Source organism: Macaca mulatta, chromosome 12 (genome assembly GCF_049350105.2).
Source record: "Macaca mulatta isolate MMU2019108-1 chromosome 12, T2T-MMU8v2.0, whole genome shotgun sequence".
NCBI lineage: Eukaryota > Metazoa > Chordata > Mammalia > Primates > Cercopithecidae > Macaca > Macaca mulatta.
Genome location: NC_133417.1, coordinates 21167522 through 21180323, shown reverse-complemented (window position 1 = coordinate 21180323; position 12802 = coordinate 21167522).

Below are 12802 nucleotides of genomic sequence, written 5' to 3'. Positions count from 1 at the left end.
TACATTCTGCATCTCTGGAGCTCTGGCTTGCTTGGTTTAGTATCGGTTTTCCAATGTCATTCAAGTAATTTGGGTACTGGAAGAATTGGAATAATTGATTGCAAATATACTGCAGTGCAAGAAATAGGGTTCAATAAATTCAAGATCTCATTTGTTCAGATAGGATTTAATGTTCACTGCCAGTCATACATCGGCAGAAATAATATTTCCCAGAAATAACAAAGGGTCACAACACAAATCAGAATCATCATCCCGGGAGAAATCATAGAGATTATCGTTGCCAAGGAAACTTTTTTGTCATACAATTACTTTTATTTATGTTAAACAAAACTTTCCCTTATCTAGCTAGCATATGACTCAGTAATAGAAATTCCTATACCAATTATAATGTGTGTAGTGATTTACATCACTGAAGCAACCATTGTGAACTAAACAATTAGTACCAGATAATGAGTAATAATTTCAAATGAAGACAACCTAGAATCAACATTTCATTTTGATGGTGACAGTTCCAGAATGTCAAAGAGATACTAGAACCAGAAATGATAATTAAATTACCTACATTCACTCATTTGTATTGCAATTATTAAGGGTTTACATGCAAGAAGAACGTAGAGCCCCTACAGTCAGAGATATTGAATGTGCAATAATTATTCGTGCCTACCAAATGACTAGACATAATCTCAATAGCCAATTTAAATCTAATGGTTGAACTAATCAATCCCAAGTGAAGAAAAGAAAAAGTGTGAAAATTTTTAAATGGACTATAGCAGAAAGACAAAAAAAATTACCCATAGTAGCTTTATAGAAGTATTGCAATTTCCATTCTAGGAAGTATTATGATTTTTTTAGTATTTCTTATAAAATAAAAAGAGAGTTAAGAGAATCTATTTTCAACTTTAGTTAGCAATGACCTCATCTTTGAACTCAAAGTCATTGAAAATATTATTAAGTATTGAAATTCACTGTTATTTATCAAATACAAATTCAATTGTATTCTATTTGAGGTAACAACTTGTAGAAAGAAGCTTATGGGCTTGAGAATACAAGACATGGTGAAGATGTCACACAGCAAGAGAGTTAGTTCCTGTATCAAAAGTACAAAAGTGAAATTACAAAGTATTCCTGTGGTATTGACTGTCATCAAAGATGAAAATATATAAAAATAAATAACAAATAAAGTGACATTAGAAATTCTTCAGAATTGGAGTCTTCCCTTGAAGCTACATATGGGTGAAATGTGAACCTTCACAATGAGGCTTCATTGTGAAGTGAAAGAAAGCTTGTAGAAATGAACACATGTCCACTATTATTTGTCTATAATTTTGAATTCCAATGTATGAGAAGTTTTTTTGTTTTTTTGTTTGTTTGTTTGTTTGTTTTTGCATAACCCACTTGGCAGACTAGCATGACCTAATCTAAGACAACCTAGAATCTTTATGTATATCAATCAGTGTAGGTTTTCCCATGTTCTGTTGAAGAAGTATCAATGGCCCTGCCCTTCCTGTGAACTGTTAATCATATATTATGTATCTTCCTTTGAGAAATTTTGAAATCTGAACTATAACTTGTTCCAAGTGTTGTTTTTTTTTTTTTTTTTTGAGACAGAGTCTCGCTCTGTCGCCCAGGTTGGAGTGCAGTGGCTGGATATCAGTTCACTGCAAGCTCCGCCTCCTGGGTTTAGGCCATTCTCCTGCCTCAGCCTCCCCAGTAGCTGGGACTACAGGCGCCCGCCACCTCGCCTGGCTAGTTTTTTGTATTTTTTAGTAGAGACGGGGTTTCACCGTGTTAGCCAGGATGGTCTCGATCTCCTGACCTCGTGATCTGCCCCTGTTGGCCTCCCAAAGTGCTGGGATTACAGGCTTAAGCCACCGCGCCCGGCCCAAGTGTTTTAAGAAGAGATGGTATGGCTCATGTCTGTCATCGCAGCACTTTGGGAGGCCAAGGCAGGCAGATCACCAGGTCAGGAAATCGAGACCATCCTGGCCAACATGGTGAAACCCTGTCTCTACTAAAAATACAAAAAAATTAGCTGGGCATGGTGGTACGCACCTGTAGTCCCAGCTACTGGGGAGGCTGAAGCAGGAGAATTGCTTGAACCCAGGAGGCAGAGGTTGCAGTGAGCCAAGATTGCACCTCTGCACTCCAGCCAGGGGACAGAGTGAGACTCCGTCTCAAGAAAAAAAAAAAAAAAAAAAAAAAAGAAGGGATGGTAGATCTGTATTTGAGTAGTCAACAAGAAGACAAAAATTGCATTTCTGTAAACAAAAAGAATATGCTATGTGCTATTAAATATACAATCCTATTTATTTATTCTCCATTTATATATCCAATTGAATATGACCTTTTCAAGCAGCTAATTATTCCAACAGTGTTTCCATGTATGGATTTGGAAACTATGTGCATATGGTTGTGCACATAGCTGGGTATATAGATAGGTATCTGGATAATATTGATTTAATGGTTTTTAGTCATGATTGATTTCTGTCCTGAGAGGATAAATATAAAAGACATCTGATGGCAATTCAATGAAATATGCAAGTAATCAATTTGGATAATATTGTTGGAGTTTAAGAAAGGTTTTTAATAAAATAAAAATATAAGACTGATTTTTGCAGATTGTTTCAAGCATTTTTGTACATGTATTATAATAAAGCAAAATGATTTTCCAAAAAGTTTAATCACTAAGTATTGAGCTCTATCGAATAGTCATGTCAAAGACAGTAATTTTGTTGCAACACTCCTATCTGCATGTTTAAAAAGTCATTCTTCTAACTTGAAAATAAAAACCTACATTTTCTAATGCAGAGTAATAGGACATATTCATTGGCATTTGATTACTTTTTATTTGGAAAATGACTATTTGCTACCAGTTCTTCTCTGCGGCAATCCCAGTGCTTTTCCATATGTAAAAACATGACATCACAGTATTAATACCCTACCTTTTATATATGCATGATTATATATATTTACGTGTGTGTGTGTGTGTGTGTGTGTGCGCGCGCGTACTGACCTGAACCAATTTGTTCATTAGGCAAGTATTGGGTTCTTTTAGTAAATATCTGTAGGCTCTGATCATTATAGATGTAGAGAACCTTTGTAATTCCTCACATACAGCCCTACTACCAAGTAAATATTATAATTTTAAAAGTTTTGTACTAGGTTTTTCCAAACTTACAAATATGTATTGATAAGCAGGCACAAAAATAACTACAGAACATGTTCCTAAAAGTTCAGAGAAGCCTCACTCTAAGCTCGGTCCTCGGGCATTCCAACAGGCTTGTTGACTGAAAGATTCATCTATGGTATGTGCAACAATATTTTTACAGCATAATAAGTCAATCTAGGATTCTTAGGCAACAGAGTGCCACATGAAACGGGGTGATACAAAACTAAAGGATTATAGCACTAAATTGAATAGTTTGAAGTTGATGGAATTTCATACCCTATTTATGCTGAAGCAGTATGTATTATTTCTAACAACTATATTTCTTAAATATCATGAATGTCAAAAATTTAAATTAAATTTCTTAATTCAGATATTCAGTTTCAATTATGTTAACTACTTCTGAAATATGGATTCCTGATCATGATATGTCAAATTCTCATGTTCTCATCTTGTGGATAGAACACATATGGAATTGCATCTGAAAGTTTTTGGATGTTATAGTGACTTAAGAGAACTCCTGACATTTTGTGTGTGGAGGCCAGAGATATTTTAGCATTGTATATACATTTAATTGGAGTCTCTGCAAAAAAAATTAAGAGCAAAATATGTGAATTTATGCTTTTCTCTGTTTGAATATGCAAAAAAGTCACATTTTTCAGTTCATTACTTCTTGTACTCCAATTATACACATTAGACTTTCTAATTCTATCTTTCCTATCTCTTAATATCCCCTTCCTCTTTTCAATCTCTATTACTTTCTACTTCATTCTGTATATTTTATTGTTATTTATTTCCCTGCATGTTATCTTTCTCTTGAGCAGTGTTTAATCTACTGTTTACATTTTTGGATGTTTATTTAAATTTATAAGTTTCTTAGTTTTAGTTATTTTAGTTACTTTTAGTTTCATTTTCTCTTTCTGATGTATTCATTTATAAAAATATCTTAAAATTGTCCATTTTTGTGATTTGATCCCTTATGTTCTTAAACAGTTTCACAAGTAGTTTTTAAAAATATTATTCATACAATAATTCTACCACTTTTAGTCTCGGGTGGTCTAAATCAGTTTTTTATCATTTATGTAAATTCATCAAAGTGGCTTGCCTTTTTGTATATTCATCTTTGATTGTGCCTTCCTTTTTTAACATTGTTTGCTTTTAACTATGGAAATTCTAAAGCTTAAATGGGGAATTTCAATAGTGTTCCTGCTTACAGGACTTGTTTTTACCTTTTTTTTTTTTTTTTTTTTTTTTTTTTTTTTTTCTGAGACAAACTCTCCCTCTGTTGCGCAAGCTGGAGTGCAGTGACATGATCTCACTCAATGCAACCTCCACCTCCAGGGTTCAAGTGATTCTCCTGCCTCGGCCTCCCGAGCAGCTGGGACTACATGTGCGTGCCACCACGCCCGGCTAATTTTTTGTATTTTTAGTAGAGACGGAGTTTCACCATGTTAGTGGGATGGCCTCTATCTCCTGACCTCGTGATCTGCCTGCCTTGGCCTCCCCTCCCAAAGTGCTGGATTACAGGCGTGAGCCACCATGTCCGGCTACTTTTACCATTTTTAAGAGGTAACAAAGGGAGTGATACTGGTCTGTGACTACATCAGCCCTCTTAAACAATTTGAGTTCTGTTGTAGGAGTTTCTTACCTCACTGTTGCTCAAGAATCAGTAATGCCAATAGCAATATTCTCAGGTTAACCTCCTATTTACAGATAACCTAATGTGTGTGCTGAACATATTTGTTGGAGGACAGCCCTGGCAATATTTATCAATATCATTTAAAATAACTGGCCTCACAGAAAGACTATAACATGCATGGTATAATTGTTCTATACGTGATGCTGGTAGCAGGAGTTAGATGTTTAAGTTCCTGCTTTCTACAATACCTAATTCTACAATTTTTCATTTCTCAGTACCCAAAGGACTGCAGTTGTTTTTGTCACAATCATAACAATTCTGTTAGATTAATAAGCTCTATTATCCTATTTCTTAAATGCTTTGTGGGGGGAAAAAAAGCCTACCAGCTTATTTTAAATAGAGAAAAGTAGTGAATACAGAAGTTCCTTGAGATTCATATTAACAAATTTTAATGAAAAATATTAATTATAAAACAACTCTGGGATGAATTATAGGCACACATAGTATAAAGAATACTAAATAAAGCCACAAAGATGGTCTCTCTGAAAACTAACAGAGTATAAATTGTGTTTCTTAACTTAATCTTCAAAAGGACCTTATATTCCTCATATCTTGACTTAGGTAATAATATATGTAACATTTGCAGGATATTTCTATCTCCTGTTGATATTTTTCACCTGAAAGCCCTTTGGGAAAATAATAATTATTATAATTCACAGATTTCATGTTGACCTTGTACTTTCAACTTCTCCCTTCTCATACTCCACCATGCATTCTGTCATCTATATCAAAACTTTCATTAAGATGTACTGCATAGAAGCAATTTTTATTTCTACTACTCTACCAATATGTGTCTCTTTAAATATTATTTAGGTAAATAAAGCTTCTAACTGAAATTGGAAGACTAATTGCACCAATGGCAACAATTCAGTATAAGTTCTTCACGCATTCACTTTATCTTCATCAGCAGGAATAGCAATGAAAAATGAAAGGAGACGAAATGTTCACTTCAGAACCGATGATAATTATAAGTGAATAAAGTTGATCAGAATATTTTCATCAGAAAAGTACAGACCTTAGAGATTTGTTACACACTTTGGTCTACTGTGAGTAGAATATATCCTGGTGGAATAACAGAACTAATAGGGAACATAGTATTTTAAAATAGGGATCTGCCCGCATACTGAAACCATTCCATCATATGTTAGCACACCCAATATGCCCTTTATAGATGCTGTTTCCACTGGCACATCATAACCTGAAGTAAATGAGGGAAAAATCTCTTAATTTCAAAGGCTATGCACTTATAGCAAAATGACATGAGATTATTGGGTCATTCTTAGAGTTTGCGGAAAAATGTTTTTATATTTTAATTCATTTAAACACATAGCAACCCATAATTAGTGTTGAATTCATATTATCATGCTTATTATTTTACCACTAACAAGTTTTCAAGAAAAAAAAACAGAAGTTCAAAAATCCATGAATATCACTATACAAAACAGACTGTAATATTTGAAAAGTACAAATTATTTCTCCTTCCCTGTTTTGTTTGCTAGTAGATTTTGGGAAGTGATGACTTAGTGAATGAATTATAGTATTCATAATTCATACCTCACTTTACTACCCCCTGTCACCTCAAATAGTAATCATTTATCTTAATATATTTCCTGGCTTAAGTTACCACTGCCTTAAAACAGGTAAAAAGTAACATACATTTTCTTAATCTAAAGAAGACTTTAACTTTGCCAATTCTTTCTTTTTGAAGAGAAATTTTTATCATAAGTGAGGTTGCATATATAAAAATAGTGGGGGCAAACCACAATGAGATACCATCTCACACCAGTTAGAATGGCAATCATTAAAAAGTCAGGAAACAACAGGTGCTGGAGAGGATGTGGAGAAATAGGAACACTTTTACACTGTTGGTGGGATTGTAAACTAGTTCAACCATTATGGAAAACAGTATGGCGATTTCTCAAGGATCTAGAGCTAGAAGTACCATATGACCCAGCCATCCCATTACTGGGTATATACCCAAAGGATTATAAATCATGCTGCTGTAAAGACACATGCACATGTGTGTTTATTGCAGCACTATTCACAATAGCAAAGACTTGGAATCAACCCAAATGTCCATCAGTGACAGACTGGATTAAGAAAATGTGGCACATATACACCATGGAATACTATGCAGCCATAAAAAAGGATGAGTTTGTGTCCTTTGTAGGGACATGGACGCAGCTGGAAATCATCATTCTCAGCAAACTATCGCAAGAACAGAAAACCAAACACCACATGTTCTCACTCATAGGTGGGAACTGAACAATGAGATCCTTGGACTCGGGAAGGGGAACATCACACACCAGGGCCTATCATGGGAAGGGGGGAGGGGGGAGGGATTGCATTGGGAGTTATACCTGATGTAAATGACGAGTTGATGGGTGCCAACGAGTTGATGGGTGCAGCACAGCAACATGGCACAAGTATACATATGTAACAAACCTGCACGTTATGCACATGTACCCTAGAACTTAAAGTATAAAAAAAAAAAAAAAGAGAGTTGAAAAGATGAAAGGTAAAAGGATGACTAAGTAGATCATCCTAATGAGCACAGCTTACAATGGTGGACAGCAACCAAGAGACACAACCAAGAGACAGCAGCACTGTCACCTGGCATGCCTGTATCTGAAGCACATGTGGTATCTGGGGGCATGGCCCAGAGATGGGCCACTCAGCAGCCTCAGTCTTGCTCATATCTGGGGGAGCAGAACACAACTGGAGAAACATGAGAAGGTGACCACTTCCCCTCGAACAGAGCCAGTGTGGCCCGATGCTGGCCTGCAACTGTTCACATAAACAAAATGTGTGTAAGGTTTGTCATAAACTGCTATTATACATTTTACTGTATAAATTTAAAATAGAGCAAGGGTTGGTGATGAGGAGTAAGTTCTAGTGTTCTACAGCACTATAGGGTGAATATAATGAACACAATTTATTATATAATTTCCAAATAGCCAGAAGAGTAGATTTTGAATGTTTCCAACACAAAGTAATGATAAACGTTTGAGGTGATGGAAATGCTAATTACCTTGGTCATTACACATTGTATACATGCATAGAAATATCACTCTGTACCCCATAAGTATTTACAATTATATGTGTCAATTAAAAATAATAAAAGCAAAAAATAAAATAAAATAAAAATAGTGGGGGCATTTGTCTACGTGTTTGGAGACTGGAGAACAAGTGAAAGAGTTAGAGTATGTTCTGTTTTTTTAGATGATCAGACTGGTAAGTCTTCTGAAATGCAAGGCAAAAGTCCAAAGGTTTTAAGCATAACCACTAGAATTGGATTATTCTTTTTTACTAATTTTTACCCAGTCCCAATTATTACACGAACACTGAGATAGGCATTGGAAATACATATGTATCTGTGTGTGTGTACTTATGTGTCTCTGACATTTAGTTTTGGTAGTTTTTATCTTTCAAGCAGCATTCTATTTCATCTAAGATATCAAATACAAATCTGTGGGCCTAGAAATGTTTATAGTATTCATTTATTAGCATTTTAATATAGTCAGGAGTAATGTGCTCTCTTTTGTCCTTTTGTATGTGTTATTTATTTATTTATTTTTGAAATTGATCATTGTATCTTCCCTCTTTTATTTGGGGTTAACAGGACTAGGGACTTATTTTACTAATCCTTTCAATAAACCATCTTTTGTGCCAGAGAGAAAGGCCAGGTTACCTACAAATGTAAGCCCATCAGACTAACAGTGGACCCCTCAGCAGAAACCGTACAAGCCAGAAGCAATTGGGGGCCCATATTCAACATTCTGAAAGAAAAGAATTTCCAACCTAGAATTTTGTATCTGGCCAAACTAAGCTTCATAAGCAAAGAAGAAATAAGATCCTTTTCAGAAAAGCAAATGCTGAGGGAATGAGTCACCACCAGGCCTGCCTTGCAAGAGCTCCTGAAGGAAGCACTAAATATGGAAAGGAAAAACCATTACCAGCCACTACAAAACACACTGAAGTACACTGACCAGTGACGTTATGACGCAACCACATAAACAACTCTGAAAATAGCTAGCTACATCATGATGACAGGATCAAATTCATGCATAACAATATTGACCTTTAATGTAAATGGGCTAAATGCCCCAATTAAAAGACACAGAGAGCATGGCAAGCTGGACAGAGTGAAACTCCATTGGTATGCTGTCTTCAAAAGCCCCATCTCATGTTCAAAGAGACACATAGTCTCAAAATAAAGGGATGGAGGAAGATTTACCAAGCAAATGGAAAAGAGAAAAAATGCAGGGGTTGCAATCCTAGTATCTGATGAAATAGACTTTAAACCAACAAAGATAAAAAAAAATACAAAGAAGAGCATTACATAATGATAAAGGGCTCAATTCAACAAGAAGAGCTAACTATCCTAACTACATATGCACCCAATACGGGAGCACCCAGATTCATAAAGACCTTCAACGAGACTTAGACTCTCACACAATAATAGTGGGAGACTTGAACACCCCCACTATCAATATTAGAGCATTAAGACAGAAAATTAACAAAGATATTCAGGACCCGAACTCAGCTAGAGATCAAGTGGACTTGATACATATATAGAGAACTCTCCACCCAAAAACAACAGAATATACATTCTCATGGACACACAGTACTAACTCAAAAATTGATCACATGATTTGAAGTAAAATATTCCTCAGCAAATGCAAAACAACTGAAATCATAACAGTCTCTCAGACCACAGCATAATTAAATTAGAACTCAACGTTAAGAAACTCACTCAAAACCACACAACTACAAGAAAATTAAACAACCTGCTCCTGAATGACACCTTGGTAAATGATGAAATTAAGGCACAAATCAAGAAGTTATATGAAACTAAAGAGAACAAAGAGACAACATACCTGAATCTCTGGGATGCAGCTAAAGCAATGTTAAGAGGGAAATTCATGCCCTCATCAAAAAGCTGGAAAAATTTCAAGTCAACAACCTAACATCACAACCATAAGAACTAATGAACCAAGAGTAAACAAATCCCAAAGCTTGCAGAAGACAATAAATAACCAAAATCAAAGCAGAACTAAAGGAAAGGGAGACACAAAAAGCCTTTCAGGAAATTAACCAATCCAGGAACTGGTTTTTTGAGAAAAAAAATAAAATAAAATAACTAGATTACTACTAGCTAGACAAAGAGGAAAAGAGAGAAGAATCAAATAGACACAATCAAAAATGATAAGGGAGCTATCACCACTGACCCCAACAGAAATATAAACAACCATGAGAGAATACTATGAACACCTCTATACACATAAACTGTAATAGAAAATCTAGAAGAAATGCATAAATTCCTGAACACATACACCCTCCCAAGACTGAACGAGGAAAAAACTGAATCCCTGAATAGACCAATAACAAGTTCTGAAATTGAGGCAGTAACAAATAGCCTACCAATCAAAAAAAGCCCAGGACCAGATGAATTTACTGCTGAATTCTACCAGAGGTACAAAGAAGAGCTGGTACTGTTTTTACTGAAACTATTCCAAACAATTGAAAAAAAGAGACTCCTCCCTGACTCATTTTATGAGGCCAGCATCATCCTGATTCTAAAACTTGGCACAGATATATATAAAAAAAAAAAAAAGAAAGAAAGAAAGAAAGAGAGAGAATACTTCAGGCTGATTTTCTCTATCGTTTTCCTGTTTTTCAATTTCATTGCTTTCTGCTCTAATTTTACTTATATATTTTATTCTGCTTGCTTTAGGCTTAAATTGTTCTCTCTCCCTGGTTTCCTAAGGTAGAAATTTGGATTATTGATTTTAGATCTTTCTGTTTTCTTATATATGAAATGTTTTAATGGAGAATAGGCCTTTGTTATGGACAATTCTCTGGCCATATTTCATATGGTTACCTTTCTATTCCCTGTGTCAGTCCATAAAGAGACCTTTTTTGACTCTATCATTGATATCTGATGAAGTTCCCAATGGCAAAAATTCATGAATTTGGGACCTGCCCCCACCTCCATGACTTTTGTCCACTCTCAAAGGAGCCTCCAGTAATTCATTCCAATTACCATTTATATTTTCCTGCTAGTTTATAGCTTCAGGTAAGCAGATATCAACTATCAGTCTAAAATAGCCTATATCTGTAGATTACCCAGTAGTGATTTATTGTGTGATCTCCATTCAGTAAGAATGGGAATGACAACTTCAAAACTCTTTACATGTCAAAGCTTCCCCTATTCACTTTAATCTTTTTGTTAATTATCTAATACCATGTTTGTAAAAACTGAATACTATATATATATACACACACACGTGTGTGTGTGTGTGTGTGTGTGTGTGTGCGTATACATATATATTCTCAATATATACAATGGAAAGAAATGTCTATCCCTACAAGTAGATGCCACTACTTAATTATAACGAATGATCAGTGATCTTAGGGGGTAAGTGGTCTAGTAATTAATTACAGTCAGATACAAGTGGCCATGTTTTAAGATTTATTCCCAGAAACTCATTTGTCTGTTCATTAGGGCAAACCTAAAACTGCATCCTGGAAATAGCCATATCTTGATAAATATTTTAATTTTAAAATTAAATTTATAAATAAATTTAGTAATAACAACAAAAAGATTTATTCTGTGTTGACTCCCTACCTTCTATTCCACTCCTTAGTTATAACCTCATAACATTGTTACTGTTTTTTGATATTGTAGTGGTTGCCATGAGAACTATGTACCTTGTTTAGGCATGATTATTATGTAGACCCTACCCTATACTCAGTTTCTAATGTTATAAAAGAATATCACGCTTATTCTCAGCAGGATCAATTGATAAATACAGCTCTGAATTGAAAGGAGCTTTACTTTGTTTTGAACATTCCACCAGCTTTACTTTGTCTTGAACATTCCACCAATCTACTATATAAAAGTTCAGCTATGAGAAAGGAAATTTATGAAGGATTTTCTAAAATCTATCAGTTCATACTTTCTCCTGACAGTCTAAAATTGATCCCTTAACATAAGTTAAGATGAAGATAACAGCTAAACAATAGCTAAACAATAGCAGGTAGATATCCAGTAGAACTTCTTTCACTGAATTGAATTTTGCTGAGATGTCCTTAGCCGCACTGAGGGCTATTTAAAGAAATGATGCCACATATATCATTGCTATGGGCCCTAAAATGACGCTGGTGAGAAAGATCATGACATTGCATAATATCCTCTCCTTGAGGGCCATCTGACAAATTATTTGCATCAGGAAATTTTATGCTTTTTAGAAATTTGGTTGGGTTTCATCATATTTATTCAGAACCTAATGTAACTGACTACCTTTCCCACCTGGCTTTCATTACTATGAAGGTTGAAGTCAAATTTATACATTTCAAATCTAGCAAATATGTGCAGCTCCATGGTTTTCATTTTATTACAAGCTTCAGTCATGCCTTGACCTACCCTCTTTATACTTGTTAGTTGTCTAATTTATCCTATTTTAAAAGATATTTAATATAGCATAATATGAATTTATATACCTATATGAAAAACATATGCTCAAAAATGTTTGTAATACTGTATAGGGTATATTAAAATCTGAGATAGAGCCATAAAGTAAACACGATAGTCAAAAAAGAAAGCAATGGCTCAATTATTATAGAGAAAGTCTAGGGAGGATTTCAGGAAGAGCATCTTGACAAGTGAATAGGATTCATCTGGCTGAAGAGGGAGGCAGCCATTTCTTCCAAGGGCACAGTAAATGATAATGGGAAGCACAAATAAGAAAGTATTTATTTTTTAACCAGGCAGAAACAACTGCATAAATGGGAGTATAAATCCTCACACAGCATAAACTGAAAAGAAATTCACCTCCTTTTAAAGAATGATGTCTATCAAAGCCACTCTGTTTTAGCTCACTGTGCTTGATTAAGCAAAAGCTGAATAGTAGAAGATTGAATCAGCTTACCTT